General features: G+C 44.7%; 1 protein-coding gene across 1 annotated transcript in view; it reads left to right on the top strand.

Moving 5' to 3' along the window:
- The first annotated feature begins 5,185 nt into the window (after window positions 1–5,185).
- SLC8A1 (solute carrier family 8 member A1) overlaps window positions 5,186–23,871 on the top strand; it is a 1,060,009-nt gene continuing 1,041,323 nt past the window's right edge. Inside the window, exon 1 of the mRNA XM_078649052.1 lies at window positions 5,186–5,206. The gene's annotated coding sequence lies outside the window, so the exon portion shown is untranslated. The remainder of the gene's footprint in view (window positions 5,207–23,871) is intronic.

The raw sequence follows: 23,871 nt of genomic DNA on the forward strand, positions 1-23,871 counted from the left end.
AAATCATTAAACCCTGAGTTTATTGGCCCATTCCTCCACACCCACCCTAGGAATTTAGCAGTGGCGATAACAATGGCCTCCTGAGGGCTTGTCTGTAAAATCCTCATGGCTTCAATGGCAACCCTTGTGCCAAGGACAAGATAGATAGGTGTAAGCCATTTCCTCCCCGGGAGGCTGTAGGCCAGATAAACAAAGGGAGGGGAGGTAGTTCCAGGGTAAGCCTAACACAACAGGCATAAGTCTGTTTTGGGCCTAAGCCATCTACTGGTGAAAGCTCTTGTAGGCAAGGAGCCTACCCTAAACTGATGATAGAGCTTCCTTTACAGTGGTTTTAAGATAAGATCCCAGTAGGGGTCAAACACTGGTACATGCTTTATGGATAGGAAGTCTCTAGTTAGAGAAGGATCTGTTGTACTAGAAAAACGTTTATCTATCACAAAACCCATGTAAGCTGCCTTGAGCTCTTTTTTAGAGGGAAAAGGAGTCGAGTCTGGATAGTCCCACAAGGTACCCAGCCCCATTGCAGTCAGGGTATCTCTGATATACTGAAGCCATTTGATCTTCGATATTGTCCCAACCCCCCTGAAATCCAAAAGGGCTCTAGCGTAGAGATCCATTTCAGGGGTGGCCCACAACCTTCTCCAGAGGGCTAAAGGCCTGAATCTAGCTAGATCCTCAATATGGTGACAGCCCACGTCCAGAAATAAGGACACCAGAGGGGAAGATTGCAGCAGACCTGTTAAAGCCCTCATAAATTTGTTTTGGGCTGTAGCCAGACAAGTTAGGTCCTCATGCCCCCATAATTCTGCGCCGTATAAAACGGCGCTGAACACCTTGGTGTTATATATTGTAAGTGCAGTGGCAATAGGTTTAGTGTATGACAGCCTGTGTTCTTTCAGTAGGACCCCAGCAAGCTGAGCTTGCTTCAAAGCAAGCTCGTCAATTTGTGGTTTCCAGGGCAACTTTCTGTTTAAAGTTATACCCAGATAGGTGAACACATCTGTCTGCTCTAGGGCAACAGCGTTCATATAGACTTTACCCCTAACAGCTTTTGATTTATGGAGAACCATACATTTTGTCTTGTCCACGTTTACCACCAGCTCATGATCTCAGCAAAACTCTTCAAAATGGGACAGGGCCACCTGCAACCTGGATTGGGTCTTAGATAATATTAAGGCGTCATCCGCGAACATGAGAAGGGGGAATTTTATTCCCCCAAGCATCAGAGCATCAGCAGGGCATGTGGAATAATATTAAACTACCCTGTCTATAAATAGAGAAAACAAGGTAGGCGCGAGGACGCAGCCTTGGTGCACGCCCTTTTCCACCGTGAATTTATCAGTGACCTCTCCGTGTGAGCCCCATCTAACCTGGGCATAGTTGGAATCATGAAGCTTGACTAGCATCAATAAGAGCTTCAGGGGCATTCCCACTTCTAAGAAGGCTCTCCACATTTTATTACGTGGGACGGGGTCAAAAGCTGACTTTAAATCAATAAATGCCGCATAAAGCGTGCCACCACATACGAGGACAACCCTCCAGTATATCATCGCAAACCTCAGTACCTGGTCAATTGCACTAGTGCAGGGCTGAAACCCTGACTGCCTGGGTGATACAATATTACCATCCTCTACCCATGATTGGATCCGGCATAGGACTAATCTAGCGATGATTTTTTTGTATGCAATCTAGCAAGCTGATGGGCCTGTAATTAACTGGCAGCGCTCGGTCCCCCTTTTTATAAACCGGAATAATTACCGCTACAGACCAAGTGTCGGGGATACGCGCACCACTAGCAATGGAGTTAGCCAAGTAAGTAATATAGATCACCCAGTTGTCCTTATCATGGATGAATAGATCAGCAGGCACACAGTTGGGCCCCGGGGCCTGCCTCTAGGAACAAGAGACAAGACAGCCTCAACCTCAGAGTTGGTGAATATCAAAGCTGGAATTGGACTGGTTATTTTGAATCCATCTAGATTAGTATTGGTAAAAGGAGAACTTGGCTGTAAAATACTCCGCCCACTGATCTGGCGGGACATAATTGATTGGTTTAAAAGGTGTCCCGTCGCTCCCCCGTTTCACCAACTGCCAGAAGTTGGTCATGTTCTTCTCTATGCTCGCTAGGAGAAGATCATTCCAACGATCCTCATCCTATTCTTTTTTGGCCTTAAGTTGGATTGCCTTGTAATTGGCCCTGGCGGCCTTCACCTCGCCCATGTCTTTGGATCTGATGGCACTGGACAACTTACAGTAAGCATCTCGGCAGTAATTATTATACCGAGAGGCCTTTATAGCCCTAGCCTCCACCTTTTTTTTAACATATTTTAGAAAAACGTTTTTCAAGTTAGAAAACAGGTCACAATGGACCTGTGGGGAAATTAAATCAATGTCCGCCTGTGTGGGACAGCTTTGGAAGAGGGAGATGGATTGAGCAACCATGTCCTTCATTACAGCGAGATCCCCTTCATTGTCAAAAAGCCTGGACCATCTTACTCTCCTCATGTCTTTAGATAGAGAAATTGCTGGCAGGGGTTCGCCAGCCTGCTCTATACGGTGGTTGTAAGATGTCAAGGCCTTTATTAGCAGGATCAGGTGATCATGGTCACTTTCCGGCTGTGCCTGAACCCTCATATCAATTAAGGAGTTCCAGGATCCAACATTTAGGAAAATATAGTCTATACGACTACTCCTACCACCATTGTTATAAGTGGAAGCTCCAATCCTGTCCGAGTCAGTCCTCCCATTAACGGCATGCACACCCCTTTCCAGACACAACCCTTTGAGTTGAAGGGCAGCTTCTGTCCATTTTTTAACTGGGCACAGATCTAAACACGGGATTCCCCATACATAATATCGAATTGGCATACTTCACAGACAGTGTAATTCTCAGCCCTTGACAGTGAACTGGAAAATTGTTAATCTTCTATTGGAATATTTAGTGTCAAAGGTGGAGTCCCTTCAGATTGCCCACCGAAGCAAACATTTATCAGCCAAAATCAACACTGTCTGATGTATTCATTCATGGCTCTGTAATAGAATAGAGAAGTTGGAAATATCTCAAATGAAAGGAAGTGACCATTGTTCATTATATTTATCAAATAAACTAGGAACTCAATATGAAAAACAATATATGCGTCCAATAAAATGTAGAGCTCCTAAAATGACTCACCACAAGGATTACAGAATGCCACTTATTTCTATTCTCGATTTTCCAGCAACAACAACATTTAATACAGGAACATGAAGTACAGGATAATTGAATATGCTGGCATGGAGACTTAGTTAGGCAGGTAGTACAATGTTTAGAAGTAGACTTAAAGGCTGTGAAGCTCAATAAACATGTAACGAGTGCCAAAGTAAGTAAGAGGAAAATCTAGTTTGATGGAGAATGCAGACGTATAAAATGTCAAATACGGATACAAAGAAGACTAATCAATAACGAAAATGATAGAGAGGTAAATACCTTCCTTTAATCCTAAAATAAGAAAATAAAGGGATGGTAAAGAAAAAGAAGAGATTATATATGACAAATGCAGGAAAAGCATGACAAAAGTAGCTTATTCTGACTTATTTGTTGACATTCGTACAGCATTTGATCTAGTGGATAATGAACTTACTATGCAAAATGTTAATAAATCTCAAAAGTCCAAAAGATTTACTCATTATCCTCCAAGAGTTATATAGAGGGAACTAGGAACTCAGTTTCCCATACTATCTTTAGAGTACAGTGGTAAAGGGTTGTTGTATTAAGTGTTCAGTTTAAGGTTAGCCATTGGTCCACCGAGTTGTCTAGCTGGCAATAAGTGCAATTTGGCCAGTAGACGTGCCTATAACAAAGAAGCTTCACTTTTTATTCGACTACTCTCTAAACAGCTGTCACTATGTATTATTATGCATAGCACAGATATAAACATTTATTTAGAATGCAAACAAGGAGTGAACACAAATGGCACCCATATCCTTATGCAAGTTAGGGCTAAAACAGGCTTAAATGAAATTTGCAACCAAACAACACTACGTTATAGGTCTAAACATGCCAAATACCATTGAACGACTGTTTGAATGGCCAAGGGCCAAGACACAGTGAAATAGTGTAGCACTCATTTATACAGCCAATACTCTAGAGTAAACAAGAATAGCCCCATATTTTTGCTGAGGTTGAGTCTTAGCACCTCTAATATTTCCTGCATGTAAATAAGATGTGTGCAGTCTTTCAACAGGCCACTGTCTTTATACCACAGACCAACAATGAAATGATTCTTCCATTTGTTCGCCAGTGTTGTGGTACGTCTGGTATTGATGAATAATGAATTAGGGAAACTTACAAAACATTTGAAAATGTTCTCAGAAAAATTACCTTGAGAGGTTGAGGGAGTGAATGAGCATTATTAGTTAATTGATTATTTTATTGAAATCCCATGATCAGAAAAGCTTAACTAAATAAATGGGAAGAATGTCCTCTGCATCACATGGAAATTCTATGCCATCCTACCCTGTGACTTTTCGACTTCTGCCACTTTTTTATTTTAAGCAGATTTCTACACCCTAAAGCTTTAGTCTTTGGGTGTTATGAGTAATTTATATCATGTACAAGTTACATCACTTTGTAAACATTTCAGGTAGACCGAGGTGACAAACTTTACATTGGGAAAACCAACCAACAGATTACACAGAGACTGGCACAACATCACTCCAGAATAAAACAGAAAGTTTTGACTGCACCTATGGTCCAACACTTCATAGACCATAATCACACAGAGAAAGATTTAAGATGGTCGGTCCTCTCAGGAATAAAAACTCCTCAACGTGGAGGGAATGTTGAAACTCTTTTACTTAGGAGAGAAGCATACCTAATCATGAAATACAACTGCGTGAGTGTAGGGTTAAATGAACAATCGGAAATCAGGACTACATCCCCCACAATCATTTAATCACATGACGCGAGCAGATTTGAAATGATCATGTGACTGGAATACCAAACACTCATTCTACACGGGAGCAGGCAGGAACAACTTGAGCGATAAGGAATTCCAAGGTAACGATTTATACGAGTGGGAGAATGAATCCAACAGTTAGAGAATGAGACTTAAATCTCTTCTTTTTCAATCTTTCAGTGAATGCGGGCAAATAAAAGGCTCAGTGGAAAAAAGGCGACGCCTCTAAAACGAAATTACGGCGGTCAGCCTTCGTGCTGAAACCCCAAGTAAGTAATTACTGGTAACGGAGAAACTCCCCATAGAGATCTTTAAATAATCGTGTATATCCATTGAAAATATCCTTTTTAACAATTTGCAGCTCCCGCCGTCACTCACTTATAAGCTGTGCAACAACAGATAAAAGGCAATTAGCCGCCGCATCTATGATTAATGGACACGAATACACGTAAGTCCTGATGCTATAAGAGTAACAAGAACTCAGTGAAATAATGTCCCTTATTAAAGTCAGACACATTATGTGTTCTTTACCTCTGCAGAACAATTCAACTGTGAATCAGGAGCCTCATTCAACTAGAACAGACTTGTATATAAATCCTGGAAAGGTAATAATGAGCACTAATGACTCGTGTTACTAAAGTGACAAACGTGAAGGTCCTATACTGAATCCTATTCCCCATTGACTTTATATAGGTACCCAACTAACAGCCCCGAAGAAAAGCCCGACAAATAAGAAACGGGCTTGGAAACACGTCGGCTCAGTTTTGTTCGTCTTATTTACGAACATCCAGCTCGCAAAGGGCCATAATCGTAACGTTGTATATCCAGTCTATGAAATAACGTTTACTAAATTGTAGGCCCTTACGTGACCAGTCCCCGATTAGATAAAAATCATATTGCGTAGGTCTGGTGTTCAAATCAGCTAGTAGGGTACAACGTAAAATAGGGTTGTAAATAGTTTAATATCGAAATTGTAATGTGAAATGTTAATGTATAAATGTATTCCAATTGTCTTGTTTGGTGTGAAAAGTGTATATACAACTTGTATGTAATGAATTAGTGTTTCTGTAAGGCAACAAACAAAACCTCGGACTACCTGAAATGTTTACAAAGTGATGTAACTTGTAATTGATATAAAATACTCATAACAGCCAAAGACTAAAGCTTTAGGGTGTAGAAATCTGCTTAAAATAAACAAGTGGCAGAAGTTGAAAAGTGACCAGGTCCCTTTATTTATAAAAAATATTTTGACGTTGTCCTACCCGGCCTCAGCAAGGACACAACCCTCTCCTTCCATAATCCTACCCTGTGAGTCATTATGGCTTCCCCTGTGTTCCCGCTGGGTGAACTAAACAATTATATGTGTCCTCTGCAAGTGCTCCATCCTTTTGTTTTTCTGTTTGGCCAGGCTATCATGACTCGGGACAGCCATATTGAACCCATTGTGAGTCACATTTTCCACTGACTTTTCAACCTAGACTTTGTAACACATTCTAGTAGCAGCAGGTTAATATTGCATGGGCACAATACCTTTAACCTGTGTCACTGTGGGGAGATTGGCTATTGGCTGTCGATAACCCCAAACTGTGGTCTCTTGCATTTCTCATGTATGGAAGCTCAGATAGAGAGGTTTAGTCATGAATGGGTGAATCATTTGCACATTTGAGTCCAGGTGCCTGCTGCACTTGGTGGCCCTCCCACAGTATGCTGCCTTAGTCCATGGTGGACACGCTAACATGCAAAAACTGCTTCCTTAGCTTGCGACCTTAAAACTAGTTGTAGTTGGTGGATGAGAAGAAAGCTGCCAAGATATTCCATTTGCCACATTAGGAAACTGATTTATCCCCTGCTTAATATTTTGCTATTGGTCTCTGAGGCACAGAAACCAGATGGAGAGATCTATCTGACCTGGAATCAGCAAAGCCACTTTGATCAGTCTGCACTGATCTGCCCGTGATTCTTTTTTTCAGAATCTAGGAAACATAGAACAACCAAAGGAAAAAACACTTCTCCAAGATTGTACTACTTTGTTTTGCTAGATTTTCATAGTGCTTCTTGCCCTTGATTAGGTCCCAAAAAACGTTTGGGTCATCAGCTAAAACCCCAATTTGTTGTGCTTGGTTGATGTGTGAGGGTCGAAAATGTGCTTCAATGATTTCTTAGCAAACTTGTGGTTGTGCTGAAACAAACAGTTTTAAAATAAATGAAGTTGAATTTTCAGACAGATACCATCTTCCTATGGTTGGTAGGCTGTGGGTTTGTATTCTGACCTACATAAAAAAACATTATTTATTGAGTGGGAGGGATTTTTTCCAATCAGGTGACAGTTTTGAAAGTGTGCTTATGTTTGGAGTTAGCAGAAAAGTGTAAAATAGATGAAGTCAGACTTATAGATATGTGCCAGCATCCTTTAATCTGATTTAAATATGATCATCTTTGCGAGAACAGCAATAGTCAAAATCGCTTTTATGGAAATATGAAATGAAGAGCCATCAACAACAGAAAGTGGTACTCTTTGACCAACAATTCCCTCCACATGACATTCTTCCTATGACTCGGTCACAATATAGACATACAAACAATTTAATGGGTGGCAAAGTAAACTGGTCCTAACCAATTACATTGCTTACATATCTTCCCAATTACTTTTTCCTTGTAATGTAATATAAAAGTGAAACTACTTTTTAAAACAAAGGATGATACTATAAATAATGTTCTCCAAGTGCCAGCCTTTTGGTGCAGTATACTCACTTTGAATTCTTGAGGGAGACTTTGAAGATATCAAAATAGTTGATACTCCATTTATATCATCAGCTATATCACCACCAGTTCTGGAATAGAACATTTTCAAAGTTAGAAACCAACACTTTTAAAAATATTTATCTTCTATTTATTTAATATTGGTGTAATTGCAAATACAAACACTTTGGACATAGGCAGGTTATTGTATTAGAAAGAAATCATATTCATATTTAAATTCAAGATTATTTTTTGTATTTGATGCCATTATACACACGGCTGAAATAGCTCACAACTCAACAGTCAACCAACAGACACAATAATGTATTGTCAAGCCCATCCTGTGCCTATTTTAGTAAAATTAAAGTTCTTTAATCTCGCAGCAACATCAAATTCGGTGCAGTTCAGATAGGAATACAGTTGCAGTGTTTCAATCTAATTCACAAATCTCACTGATGCTCTGCTCCCCCAATAGTACCTTCACCCGGTTCAGAATTCAGTCTTTCAGTCTTCTCATGGCTAGGACCCATTTTACCAGCTTGGTGAAGATATGAATCGTGTGGAGATAGTGGGTGCATTCTGCCACTCTACTTCTGCATCCGTCACTTCAATGATGCAGAAACCATGAAGGCAGTTTCAATTGGCACAAGGATTGCTGGGTGTGGGTTACTGTGGCGGGCCTGCATGGCAGGTGTTCATCTTTGGCAGGAGCAGCCATCCAGACTAGATGCATACACATGCTTGATCTCAACAGTTGCAGTCCCTGGGCTGGATCTCAAGCAGGTGCTTGAGCCTCTGATGACAGATTAGGGATTCTGCATCAGTGGCCTCAATAGCTCTGCCTGAGTAGCAACTCAAGTGTCAAGCAGTGGTGCACCAGTCTCTTAGAACATGGCATGGATGCCGGACAAACAATATTGTTCTTTAGTTTAATGTCTTGGCACAGTTCACTATGGTAACTGCTCTGGGAAACTGAGAGATCCTTAATGACACGGGTTGACTCCTGGCTTCACTCTCTCTGGCAGTCATCTTCTTTTTGGTGTTTTTCATGTCAGCCATGTGCTGGGATTCTCCTCCTGGACCTTTTATCCTCCTGCAAGAACAGGCTCTTTTTATCCCTGAAAAGGCAGGGAGAAGGCTTCTAGATACTATGTAGGCCATCAGTACTCCAGCAACAAGTGCAAAATTCAGATGATGTTCCCTACCTTTTTGAAGACTGGCTGTCATGCACACACCAGCCATGGTCACACACCGCAGATTTTTGACTACTCTGCAGAGTCCTCCCTTCCTTGAACAAAGTGGGTTGGTTTGGTTCCCTAGGACAAATGTCAAAGCACATCCTGCGCAAGCAATGGTCTTACCTGATAAAGGCAGTACGGGCAAGGTATACCGGGCAAGCAGCAAAGTGAACCCAAGAGCAGACACCACTGATGGATTTGGTGAAACAACCTAGTGCTAGGTTGCTACAGGCAGTGAATGAAGGGTGGAGAGAGAGTCAACCTTGATTTCAATGTAGCGTACACCAAGGACAGCATGGTGGATTATAGTACTCTGAAAGCAAACTGCCTTTCCCAGAGCCCTTGGCCAGAAACAATGGGATCGCAGAAGAGATGGAGACAGGTTTTAAAGGGTGCGGGCAAGAAACACCTCCTACTTTTGATCATCCAACCCATTTTATGGGGGTGTTATTGCCATTCGCCATAGCTGGATCTCCACCAGCAAGGAAACAGAAGCTTTTAACCCTCTGTGATTCTCTTTGAACTTCACACCAAATAAAAGAGAGATGAGAGGATGGTGATACTAGATTTTGTAGACAAACAGAGTTCTGATCTTCCTCACTTCAGTCCTGCTACCCTCTACATGACCCGGATCTTTAGGTCCTGCTCTCCCCCACCCCAGGACTCCTAGACCTGTTACCCATCCTCTTCGTTCTGATTCTTCTAGTTCTCCTTGTTAATATCTTTGTCCTCCTTGTATATTTGGTACTCGTTCCTTCTTCTTTCTTGATTATTTTGGTTCCTTGGCCCTACTGCCATAGTGCTTATGCCCCTGCTCTTCCTAATTCTCCTAGATCTGGTCCTCATCCTCCTGGTGCTCCTCCTCCATTTGCTAATGGTTTTACAACAAGTTGCCATGGTACTCCTTGTTCTGGTTCTGCTGAGCCTGACCATCCTGTTCCCTACCTTTATGGCCATACTGTTCTTACACCTCTGGGTCATCCTTATCCTGATCTCCCTTGTTTTGGTCCTCCTTCTCCTCCTTACTTTGGCCCTCCTTGTTCACCAGGTCCTGGTCCTATTTGCTGAAATCTTCTCAGTCCTGGTTTCCCAGGCCCTCTGTTTCCTGTTTCTCGTCAAGCGTATCCTTCTGGCTATCTGGGTACCTTGTCTGAACCCCTGGACCTCCTATTCATGGTTTTCATAATCCTTGTCCTTGTTGTGATTCTGTGCCCGCTCCACCTGATCCTAGTGGTCCTGGTCCTAACAGTTTGGGTTCTCTTGGGCCTAGTCCCATTGGACATGGAACTCCTACTTGTCATACTCCTAATCACACTGGCCCTAGTTCCTTCTTATTTTTTCCAATATTGACCATCATAAACCTTGTCTTCTGGCCATTCTGGACCTTCGTGTTCTTTTCTTGGCCTCTTGGCCATGGTCATCTTGGCCTCACCCTATTCCTCCTAATTCTGGTACCTCCTTGATCTTGGTCCTGCTGGTCCTCATCGGTCCACCTAGACCCTCATTTCCTAATACTCCTAGTATTTGTCCCACTAGTTAGGGTTTTCGTGGTCCTCCTGGCTCAGTTGCTTGTCCTCTTAATCCTTCTGTTGCTGCACCCACTGACCATGGGCCTCCTAATTATATTGCTCCTTGTTTGGGATCTCTTGAACATGGTTATTTTGTTTCTGACCTTCCTGGCCACCACTTCATGACTGTAGTAGGCCTTCCTGCATCTGATCCTCCTCAGCCTGCTCCTGCTACCTGAGATTATCAATCTGCTAAGCATGGTACTTCTGGCCCTGGTTCCTACATCCTGATCTTAATGGTCCTCTTAGCCATATTTCCAGTTGTCCTGGTCATGATCCTTTTAGTCCATCTATTCCTCCTTGCTCTGGTCGTCCTGGTGGCCTTAGTCCTGGCCTTTCTAGTTCCTGTCCTGCTAACCCTGGTCTTCTGGTTATAGTAACCGTTGTTCTCTTTGTCCTGATCTTCCTAGCTGTCCTCAATTTTGCCCTGATACTCCTGAGTCTAGTCCTACTGTTTCTTGTCCTTATGGTCTACAATAACTTCTCCTGACCCACTACAAATCATCCTACCCTTTTCTAGTTCAGTTGGTCCAGGAATTCCTGGTCCTGGCCTCCCTGATTCAGGTCCATCAGCTATCGTTCCCATGAACTCCTGCCCCAGGCCCTCTGTATCCTTGTTCTCTTCTTTCATATACTCCGAGTGGCAGCCCTTTTTCGCCCCATCACCTTAATTCTGGCCTATCTGTCCTCCTGTTCCTGATCCTAGGATTTATCTCATTCCCCAAGTTACCTGTTCCCAATACTTCTGCTACTGGCCCACTGTCCATGTGGTCCTGATCTTAGTTCTGGTATTCACTTGCCTGATCCTCTGGTGCTGGTCCCACTAGCCTTGATTTCCCTATTCCTCCTAGTCGCCTGGCCTACCTGCCCCCTACTTGCCCTACTAGCCCACTTGGTCCCCTGGCTTGCCTATTCCTCCCTGTTCTTGTCCATCTGACCCTGGTAACCGCTGTCATAATCTTCATTATAATGGGCCTCCTAGATCTGGAAATACCTGTCTTTTCTCCCCTATTCCTGGTCCTTCTCGTTCCCCTGTTGTGGGTCTTCCTGGTCCATGTAGTTCTTCTCATCCTGGTTTAGGATCCTCTTGAGTGTGACACTCGTGGGCCTTCTGAGCTTGTCCCAATGCGCCTGGACTTCCTAGTCCTTTCTAATCCTCCTTGTTCTGCTGATCTTAAAACAACTGGTCCTGCTACCCCTTTTCCATCCTAGTCATGGTATTTCTAGTCCTGGTTCTTGAACTTCTGCTTCTGGCCTCTTGTTTCTACTTCATCTGATCTCTCAGGTCCTGGTCCTCCTGTTAATGGTCCTCCTTTTCATTGTTCTCGTGGTCATGGTCCTCTTAGGTGTGTCCCCCTTAGATCGGCTACTCCTGGCCCTGGTACTTCTCGTCCTGCTGATCCTGGTCCCGGCTCTCAGACCCTCCTAGATATCTTCATCTTTTTGGAACAGGGCATTTTGTTCCACCTACCACTAGTATTTCTATTCCCTCACACAATAGTCCAATGGGTCCTGATCCCCCTGTCATACATCCTCCCAGTCCTCTTGCACCCAGGACCCATAGTTCTGTTTCTTCTGCTCCTGTTTCTCCTCATCCTCATGACTCTGTTCATCCTAGCCTTCATGATGGTCCACCTCCTATTAACTTTAGCCCCATTTGGTCCTGCCCCGCTGAGCAGTCATTGACAGTTTGCTCTGGTTCATTGCCTCTGGTCCCAAATCGCCAGTCTCGACTTGTATTTCAACTACTCCTTCTTTCAAATCGACACAGACAAAATGTTTTTCAGCCTTAGATTCCTTTGGGATTCCCTCCATGTAGTGTCGTGCTACTTCACCAGCACTCTTTGGAGGTGCGGATCGCAGAGGGGGATCTGGAAGGGCCCAAGGGTATCTACCATCTGTATATTTCATTTTGGAACTGCCAGTAAGTATATGTCACTAATTAATTCTGGTTCTATCACCTGTCTCCCTGTTGTTTTGAACAATGGCAGACATGCCAACCTAAGAATTTTCTTTACCTTGAGAGTTTACAAGGAGAAGGGCGCACAGCCTTGGTGAGGGGGTGAGGCCGTGGTGAATGTGACGTTGGACGCTCTGCTCTGCTTAAAGTGCCTCGGCTGTCGTCCTCCACAGCAATAAAGAACTCATCTTGCACCCATATATGGGGAGGTTTTAAGTGGAGTGCAGCTGTGTAGAGCATTCACACCTGACCTGGAAACCGCTTGCAGTCAAGGTTTCCAACTTACCATAAGACTGCAACCTGGTGTGAGTTGGCAGGCCTGCAATGGAGCTGACAGCTCAAGGATTTGAGGCTTGGGTGCATTCCTTGCAAAGTGTTTGTGATTCTCAGTGAATGTGGTCTTCAGTGTGCACCTTCCTCCTCAGTTCTCGCCATGCTTGAATACCTAGCAGCATAAGAGTGAAAGAGGAAAGTAAAAGTAGCCGTTTCTTCTTAACAGTTCCTTATTCTGCTCACTGCATCCATCCTGAGGCCTCCTCTTTAGAAGAGAACTTTGCGATGTGCCATTCTGTTGCTCTGATTGGTACAACTCACTAGTATATAGAAAATCAAGGTTAGAAAGATATTAATTCTACGCTGCCATGTAAATTGAAATGTATCTCAGCAGGTCCACTGACTCTTAGGGTGTGCTAGGTAGAGACCTTCTAACCATTACCCACATAGCAGTCGGCATGGTCACTGGGCCAACCTTTCCTACTGAGGATTATAAAATCCTAGACTGTGGATGGCAGAGTGTAGTAGGTTGGCACCACATGTGGCAAAGGACACTGACTGCCCTCTTCTGCTTTTTGGGGACTCTCCCTTTTTGTATCCCTATCATGGTGTGCCCCTTCCCTTCTTTGCACAGTTGTCCAGGGTTAGACCTGGGACCTTGGGTCAAATAGGGTGGGTACGTGGACATCCTGACTGAGGTGGCCTCAGTCATCACAATGAAAAGTACTGTGTATAAAATGCCTGATTTAGTGTCAACAAACTGTGAAGAGTCCTCATTCAGCATGTCCTTGGGCTGATGGCCATACAGCAATCCTGAATCCTATGATCAGCCTGTCTGCTTTGTAGAATAGTTAATGCATGGCTGGCTGACAGCATTCCTACAGCACCCCAGAAACAGCTTATCTCAAGTCACAGATCCTAATGACTTCCGTAAGAATGTAGAAGTCTTCAGTGATGTGGGAGATGCAGATGCTACTTCACACGTCACAAGATCCAAACTACTGGTCCCAGCCACCCACAGTGGTTAAGACTGTACTGTTCCTTCTGGTCTCTGCTTGTACACTTTCTTTACTCAGCACTACACAACAAGCAGGCATCAAACTACCTCACCAGTCTTCCAAGAAAGTGCACTTGATCACAGAGAGACCAGTGCACTGGGGTGCTCTGTTGCAGTCCATATTACACCCTAAGAGTCGGAGGACCTGGTGAGACACATTCCACATTCCCTGACGACCTGTTATCTACATCTTTGAAGGTCAAGCGTCCACTGAAAGTACAGACCCTGCGCTGCTTCCACCCACTTAGTCAGTAACCCTTCTGGCATACATTTAAAAACAATTAAACATATTGTTGTGGGGGACTGATCATTTCTACAGGTACTAAACATTTGCAAATACTTTCTCTTTTTTACTCTTTATTAATGTATTTTGTAGAAAAATATAGCTACATAAAATCTTCTATAGATCAAATTTATAAAAACCTCAAATACTGTTCCTAAAACATCACGAGTTCCTTTTACATTTATATTCACACTCAGTTTACTGATCAATACATCTTTCCTATCCTCTTGTCAACACATCTCTCATCTTGGTAAGATGAGATCGGCAGGATGACTGAGAGACATGTTGAAAAGTAAAGTGCAGAGACTGATAGCTTATGAATTCTTGGACAAGATTTTTACTTTAAATGGTGGATAGCATAGCATTGCAGTCTCAATGGGCTTTTCTTGTCTATACAACTATTATAAAGAGAGAACACAAACCTTTGAGCCACGTAAACTACAAAAGTAATGCACCAATCACTACACCCAATACACCATTTGAAAGGGGAGATGTGGCAGAAGGACATAGGCTATAGATATGTACACCATATACATTAAAAAAGCAAAAACGCCAAAAGTGGTAAAGTAGTCCCTTGGGGGCGTGGTCGTGGCCGTGGGCGTCTCAAACAACAAATGTGGGCATTTACAGGGCCGTGCCAAGTGCAAATAACAAACATAGGCCAAGCAACTTCACAACACACTTACATATGCACACATAGAGCGGAAATGCGCTTTCACTGAATTTAGAACGCACAATATGCAGACATAGAGCGGAAATGCACTTTCAATGAATTTCTAACAAACATTTGCAAATCCCAACACATACAGCGGAAATGCGCTTTCAATGAATTTAAATTCACACATACAGTGCGGTAACACCAATATACAAAAACAGCAGAGGTGCGCGCTACAAGAAATATACACACATTTGTTGCAGTTACCCAGACAACATTGACGCCTTCGCATTAAAACCCGGGCGAGCCTTCCATCGACGAGGAGTGTCAAATGACGCCACACAGGGGGCAGGATTAATCGCATACTACACCAATCACAACGCACTAAAGAAAACACACACACGACTTCGGCTTACCAAAAAAAAAGTCTTTAACCATTGGCCATTGATCAACGACGTCACAGGAGGGTAATCACGAACAAAAAAAAGCCGACATTTCTTAACGGAGAAACGCAATCGACTGCGCATTCACGAGACTTTCCTCACATCTTGCGGACAAGATAAAACGCTTACAATAAGACATACGAATAACGAAAATAACACAACTGCCCATAATCACTCGAGCACTGTCAGGACTTCACCACACAATTGACAAAACGAAAGGGAAACTTCTTTGAAGGGATACAAAAACGAACACACGGAAAGAGCCTTCGAAAGAAAAAAAAACATTGAACAGGTGACATGACACTTTCCTTACATCTTGCGGACAACATAAAACGCGGAAAACAATATATACGAATTAAAAATATAAAACAAGTGGGTCAGATCAGTTGAACAGGGCCAGGACTTGCACAGATAACTCTTCTGCGGGGCGGGCGGATGGATCCCTGAAGCAGCCTTTTGCTCCCGGACAACGTCGGGACGGGCTGCTAGTTTGATATAATGAGAAGAAGTATTTTTTTGTCAATGAAACTTGAGAAGCAAATGATTTGTGTGCTAGTATTGGAAACAAGATGTTTGCCATAACCCTTCTGTTATAAAATTGGAAGTGCAAACCTAAGGTGAAGTGATATTGTTTAGCCTATTCAAAAGGAGTGCTGAAGTGTCTCTATACAGGCACGGCCCATGCCGGGCGTTATACTGGGGCGGTGACTTCAGGCAGGGGAGGGTCAGGGTGGGGGGTTGTAAAATGCGGGATATGGACCATTAGAGGTAAGTACCGATAAAAATAAATAAAACGAAATTTGTTGCCCACGCTGCATCACATGTGGCGATGCAGCGTGGGCCACGAAATTCGTTTTATTTATTTTTATCGGTACTTACCTCTAATGGTCCATATCTCGCATTTTACAACCCCCCACCCTGACCCTCCCCTGCCTGACGTCACCGTCCCAGTATAATGCCCGGCACGGGCCGTGCCTGTCTCTGTATCCAAATATAGCCTTGAAGAAACGGCCTTCAAACCGCGAAACACTTGTTGGCTGTACTCTGTGGAAAATAGTATCCCGTGCAAAGACTATTCATTCTACTGGAGAACTAACAGGTTGCAAAAGTTTTATAGCCCAACGAACTGTGGGGCATATTAGCAATAACCTCGTTAAAATGATTGCTGTTTTAGCGGCAGGAAACTGCCGCTAAAATGGCGATAATGGGTTATCTAATATGTGTTATAGAATTCCAATAGAAGCCCAGGTTAGATGTGCAGGACATCTAACCTGGGCTTCTATTGGAATTCTATAACGCATATTAGCAAGCCAATTATCGCCGTTTTAGCTGCAGTTTCCTGCCGCTACAACGGCGATAATTTTAACGAGGTTCTTGCTAATATGCCATGGTGTGTGAATATAAATGTAAATGGATCTAGTAATGTATTAGGAATACTAATTGAGATTTTTATGCATCTGATACGTAGAAGATGCGATAAGAACTTATATTTTTGCACAGAAGTTCATAAAGAAGAATAAAGAAACTTTTATGAAGTATTTGCTTGTGTTCAGTTCATATAGAGTTCTTTAGCTTCCCACTAAAATCTCCTAAATTATTAGGGCCTTATTTATAAGGCCTTTCAGCAGTTTTGCGCTTCCGTTGCGTCACTTTTTTTGACACATCGGCGACGTAAAACATGTCTCCTGGTGCGCCCTATTTACAAAGTGACGCTTCTAAGCAGATGCGTCACTTTGTAAACCCCTGCGCTACATTATACCTGCGTCAGGTATAATATATGCAGGGTGGAAGTTCCCACGTAAGTAACCTTGTAGAAGTGACGCAGTGAAATCTGGTAGATTTCACTGCGCCACTTCTAGGGTGCAAATGCGTCAATATCTTGCGACTACCTCACAGCAGGCGTAAGACTGACGCAGGCCCTTTCACATGGAGCTTGCCGCATGTGAAAGGACACATTCTGGAGTTGCGTCACTTTTGTGACACACTCCAGCAGTGCGTCAATTTTTGCGCTATACAGATACGTCAGAAATACTGACGTATCTGTAACTCCTTGCGACATGATGCGTCATACTGTAACTATGACGCAACAATCATGTCGCAAGGAGGGCGCACTGAGAAGTGACGCATCGCTGCTTTCACCAGCGATGCGTCACTTCTCATAAATGAGGCCCTTTATATCTTTGCACCCTGTTGGGTACTGACCCAGTAGATGCAAGCAGCGATGTTCGTTTGGGGCTTTTGAGAGACTAAAACCAGTGTGAAATGCCAGAGAATGATGTATGGAATAGAAATGTGAAACACCATGAATAAATAAAGGGAGCACTTGGCAGTGTCTACGTCATATTTCTTTTGTTGTCAGGAGCCATCCAGTCCCAGGCACTCGTCCAATTGAACTTTTAAAGTGATTGTTTGCAAAGGCCATCTCCTGCCTCCTTACACAAACACACCACTGTGCAGTGAAAGCAGACGTTACCACTTATTACATCTTGCTGATGCCTCGCGCAGAGCAAATATGTCGATTTTATAAACGAGTGCTTAGAAAGTCGTTTATTTCCTGAATAGAGGAGTTATCGCTTATTTATTTGTTTTTAAATTGGATGTTCAAATGGCAAAATCAAAAAAATACCATTGCTCTGATGGGAGGGAGAGAGAAATAGATAGCCAAGTGATCCCATGTTTTCTTGGGGAACGGATGGGTTGCGATGAGAGAGCAGTTCACAAAATATGTTTCGAATGGAGAAAATAGGTAATATGTTTAGAGCCCTTCATATCTCTGTTCTTACTTGTCATCCATCCCTATTGACTTCAGACCAAAATATTAGCAATGGTGTAAGTATTCCTTTTTTATTTCTAGCAAAATGTTGGCAGGCTCATATTTAATATTATTTGAGAATTGAGCAGGGAATCCCAAAACGTTTTGTTGTGAGTTCTCCGCACCTGCATCCAGTAGGCCCGCATCCCCGGACTTAACGGTCCCATTAAATGAGGAGTTAGCAGCTATTCTGAGTGGAACCGGTCCCCGGGCTCCAATGTGGAATGGAGAATTACTGGGTGAATTGGGAATTATGCCCAGCAATTTCTCTTCCCCACAGAGGTTTACCTCAAGGTTTTTGCTCCTTTCAACACCTAAAATTTCAGAGCGGAAGTAAACAGAAGCACACTCATTCTGATAATCTCATCATTCCCACAGGTCTTCTAACTGCTGGGACTAGGTGCTGGTGCTGCTCCTGCTGGGCTAGAGTGGCGTTCCTCTATGGTCCCCGTCTGGCTGCCTCATTTTTCTGGTCGGGGTGTCTTCAGTGCTGCCTCCTGGCCTGCCTGGCTTGCCGAGAGGCTTGGATTTTTCTGACTGGCTGGCCTTTGTAGCTGGTGCAAAAAACACAGTTGATGGGCAGAATGTAGAACAATGTCATACATTCACCCCAGTACAAGGATCTGGGCCTAAATCCATCGTTTTTTTGCACTCCACACCACCCTGGGTTAGACACTGGATATATGAAAATCAGCTCTGACCCTGTGCCTCATGGGAACAGTCCAGTCCGAACTACCAAGCCATGTCTTTCCCAGACCGGAATCAAGCATCCAAGGACCGGTTTCTGGCTATCAGCCTTCATCAGCCTGGTTAGCTTGACTCCAGTGGTGTGGAGAGCCTGGGACTCACGTCTGAGCATACCCAGCCCACTCGGGGAGAAACATTGTTTTTTGCAATTTTCACCCAGAGTGGGCTGGGTATGCTCAGACGTGAGTCCCAGGCTCTCCACACCACTGGAGTCAAGCTATCCAGGCTGATGCAGGCTGATAGCCAGAAACCGGTCCTTGGATGCTTGATTCCGGTCTGGGAAAGACATGGCTTGGTAGTTCGGTCTGGACTGTTCCCATGAGGCACAGGGTCAGAGCTGATTTGCATATAGCCAGTGTCTAACCCAGGGTGGTGTGGAGTGCAAAAAAAACGATGGATTTAGGCCCAGATCCTTGTACTGGGGTGAATGTATGACATTGTTCTACATTCTGTCAATCAACTGTGTTTTTTGCAATTGTTACCCCGAGTGGGCTGGGTATGCTCAGACGTGAGTCCCAGGCTCTCCACACCACTGGAGTCAAGCTATCCAGGCTGATGAAGGCTGATAGCCAGAAACCGGTCCTTGGATGCTTGATTCCGGTCTGGGAAAGACATGGCTTGGTAGTTCGGACTGGACTGTTTCCACGAGGCACAGGGTCAGAGCTGATTTGCATATAGCCAGTGTCTAACCCAGGGTGGTGTGGAGTGCAAAAAAAACAATGGATTTAGGCCCAGATCCTTGTATTGGGGTGAATGTATGACATTGTTCTACATTCTGTCCATCAACTGTGTTTTTTGCAATTTTCCCCCCGAGTGGGCTGGGTATGCTCAGACGTGAGTCCCAGGCTCTCCACACCACTGGAGTCAAGCTATCCAGGCTGATGAAGGCTGATAGCCAGAAACCGGTCCTTGGATGCTTATTGCGGTCTGGGAAAGACATGGCTTGGTAGTTCGGACTGGACTGTTCCCATGAGGCACAGGGTCAGAGCTGATTTGCATATAGCCAGTGTCTAACCCAGGGTGGTGTGGAGTGCAAAAAAACAATGGATTTAGGCCCAGATCCTTGTACTGGGGTGAATGTATGACATTGTTCTACATTCTGTCCATCAACTGTGTTTTTTGCAATTTTATCCCCGAGTGGGCTGGGTATGCTCAGACGTGAGTCCCAGGCTCTCCACACCACTGGAGTCAAGCTATCCAGGCTGATGAAGGCTGATAGCCAGAAACCAGTCCTTGGATGCTTGATTGCGGTCTGGGAAAGACATTTCTTGGTAGTTCGGACTGGACTGTTCCCATGAGGCACAGGGTCAGAGCTGATTTGCATATAGCCAGTGTCTAACCCAGGGTGGTGTGGAGTGCAAAAAAACAATGGATTTAGGCCCAGATCATTGTACTGGGGTGAATGTATGACATTGTTCTACATTCTGTCCATCAACTGTGTTTTTTGCAATGTTCACCCCGAGTGGGCTGGGTATGCTCAGACGTGAGTCCCAGGCTCTCCACACCACTGGAGTCAAGCTATCCAGGCTGATGAAGGCTGATAGCCAGAAACCGGTCCTTGGATGCTTGATTCCGGTCTGGGAAAGACATGGCTTGGTAGTTCGGACTGGACTGTTCCCATGAGGCACAGGGTCAGAGCTGATTTGCATATAGCCAGTGTCTAACCCAGGGTGGTGTTGAGTGCAAAAAAAACGATGGATTTAGGCCCAGATCCTTGTACTGGGGTGAATGTATGACATTGTTCTACATTCTGTCCATCAACTGTGTTTTTTGCAATTTTCACCCCGAGTGGGCTGGGTATGTCCAGACATGAGTCCCAGGCTCTCCATACCACTGGAGTCAAGCTATCCAGGCTGATGAAGGCTGATAGCCAGGAACCGGTCCTTGGATGCTTGATTCCGGTCTGGGAAAGACATGGCTTGGTAGTTCGGACTGGACTGTTCCCATGAGGCACAGGGTCAGAGCTGATTTGCAAATAGCCAGTGTCTAACCCAGGGTGGTGTGGAGTGAAAAAAAACGATGGATTTAGGCCCAGATCCTTGTACTGGGGTGAATGTATGACATTATTCTACATTCTGTCCATCAACTGTGTTTTTTGGAATTTTCACCCCGAGTGGGCTGGGTATGCTCAGACGTGAGTCCCAGGCTCTCCACACCACTGGAGTCAAGCTATCCAGGCTGATGAAGGCTGATAGCCAGAAACCGGTCCTTGGATGCTTGATTGCGGCCTGGGAAAGACATGGCTTGGTAGTTCGGACTGGACTGTTCCCATGAGGCACAGGGTCAGAGCTGATTTGAATATAGCCAGTGTCTAACCCAGGGTGGTGTGGAGTGCAAAAAAACTATGGATTTAGGCCCATATCCTTGAACTGGGGTGAATGTATGACATTGTTCTACATTCTGTCCATCAACTGTGCTTTTTTGCAATTTTCACCCCGAGTGGGCTGGGTATGCTCAGACGTGAGTCCCAGGCTCTCCACACCACTGGAGTCAAGCTTTCCAGGCTGATGAAGGCTGATAGCCAGAAACCGGTCCTTGGATGCTTGATTCCGGTCTGGGAAAGACATGGCTTGGTAGTTCGGACTGGACTGTTCCAATGAGGCACAGGCTCAGAGCTGATTTGCACATAGCCAGTGTCTAACCCAGGGTGGTGTGGAGTGCAAAAAAACAATGGATTTAGGCCCAGATCCTTGTACTGGGGTGAATGTATGACATTGTTCTACATTCTGTCCATCAACTGTGTTTTTTGCAATTTTCACCCCGAGTGGGCTGGGTATGCTCAGACGTGAGTCCCAGGCTCTCCACACCACTGGAGTCAAGCTATCCAGGCTGATGAAGGCTGATAGCCAGAAACCGGTCCTTGGATGCTTGATTCCGGTCTGAGAAAGACATGGCTTGGTAGTTTGGACTGGACTGTTCCCATGAGGCACAGGCTCAGAGCTGATTTGCACATAGCCAGTGTCTAACCCAGGGTGGTGTGGAGTGCAAAAAAACGATGGATTTAGGCCCAGATCCTTGTACTGGGGTGAATGTATGACATTGTTCTACATTCTGTCCATCAACTGTGTTTTTTGGAATTTTCACCCCGAGTGGGCTGGGTATGCTCAGACGTGAGTCCCAGGCTCTCCACACCACTGGAGTCAAGCTATCCAGGCTGATGAAGGCTGATAGCCAGAAACCGGTCCTTGGATGCTTGATTCCGGTCTGGGAAAGACATGGCTTGGTAGTTCGGACTGGACTGTTCCCATGTGGCACAGGGTCAGAGCTGATTTGCATATAGCCAGTGTCTAACCCAGGGTGGTGTGGAGTGCAAAAAAACGATGGATTTAGGCCCAGATCCTTGTACTGGGGTGAATGTATAACATTGTTCTACATTCTGTCCATCAACTGTGTTTTTTGCAATTTTGTAGCTCGTGCGCCAGCCTCCCGACTGGTTCTGGGTTGGAGGGCGCGTCTACCTATGGCCTGGTCGGGTGGAAGATGCGCCGCCGTCGCTGGTTCGCATACCTTCCTGCCTCTCTGTCAGTACCACATGCTGTGGGCTTTACGGAACGTCCGATCCTCCGCAGGTAAGGTTGGTCCTGCTTTGTTCCTTTGGTGCCTGGATGGGAGACCACCTTGGAGGCTGTGAGATTACCTCAGGATTCCTGTTGCTGTGGGGAGGGTTGTCTTTGATGCCCCTGGAATGCCTGGCTACTGGGCTGCTTACTTTCATCTTGCCCTGGCGTGGATGCTGGTGGTGCGCCTTGGGCTGGCTGGAGGAGGGGACCTTGCTCAGGTTTGGGGTGTCTCCCGCCCCTCTGGTTGAGTGCCACATAGTCGTTTGCTTTTTTTTCCTTTCTCTCTGCTGGGTTTTCCCGGTAATGTGGGCTGGATGTTGGCGCTGGTCTCCTCTGTTCTCTGCAGTTCTTTCTGATTGGAGTCCACCTGGGAGCTCCTTCCGGCTCACCACCTCTGATACGAGTGGCTCCCCGTCCACCACTGAGCCCCTCTATTTTACATACAGAATAGCCCCAGATCCACATTACGCGGCAAGCGCCCTCCTGGCCAACCTTGAAAACCTCGGACTGAACCAGTCATCACCACCCCACCCACAAGGCAGGACACACCCTCAACCCCATCTTCACAGGAGGTAACAACATCCACTTCAGCCACACCACGCAACCCCTCTGGACGGACCACTACTGCATGCACTTCTACATCAACAAACCACCGCCCCCAAACCTGCACCCCACCCACAGCGAAGGAACTGGAGCAAGATCACTGAGTAGCACATCAACTCCACCCTCAACCGAGATGCCCCCTCAACTTCGACAGACGCCGACCTCGCGGCCAAGGAACTGCACAGATGGATCGCCATCTGCTCAGGTGAACTTGCACTCCTCTCCAACCCAGCATGACAATGCCCTAGGAAGATCACCTGGTTCACTGCTGACCTCCAAAAATCCAGGCTTGTAGTGTAGTTCCTATATTCCCAATAGGCTCTGTGCATTGGAATAACATAAACGATAGTTTAGACGTAGGACTGAGATCGACTGGGTCTCTATTGAATATGTTAGACTTAATTATGAATGCCAGCTAGCTCAGAGGTGACTAGAAACTTTCTCGAGTAAACAGGAAGGTGTTAACTTTCCTGAATAGACAAGAAGGAATTCGTTTCTGACAACCGCATAAACATGACAACTTTGCTCCCTCCAGAATAAGGAGTATATCTCCAGAGTCGCGGAAACAATAGATAACTATTTCACTCAGTCAATCGTGCATGCTTAGTTTCACCAGAAGTGCAGAGAAATAGAGAGACGGGCGTTTTCAATAAAAGGTGGTTATTTATTGAACAGTCTTCTTTCTCATGCAAGAGAAGTGAGTTGCCACAATTGCAATACTTGTCATAAAGTAAAGTGCGTACAGTAAAAGGAGTATTATGAAATAATACTGTAAAAGCATTGTACAGTTTCTAAGCCATACCGTGTTTAAAATAGATAAAATATATACATATATAAAATCATTGACTAAACGTACTCAACTGGTGCTTCTAAGATACGCCTACCCCGGTGTACCTAACCTAAGCCTAGTACGTGGGAAGGAGTAAGTGAGCTGCAGTTTAAGTTAAGATAGTTTTTGCCAAGAATCTGAATCAAGAATTCTCTATGGATCTAATC

The sequence above is a fragment of the Lissotriton helveticus genome, chromosome 6 (genome assembly GCF_964261635.1).
Source record: "Lissotriton helveticus chromosome 6, aLisHel1.1, whole genome shotgun sequence".
Classification (NCBI taxonomy): domain Eukaryota; kingdom Metazoa; phylum Chordata; class Amphibia; order Caudata; family Salamandridae; genus Lissotriton; species Lissotriton helveticus.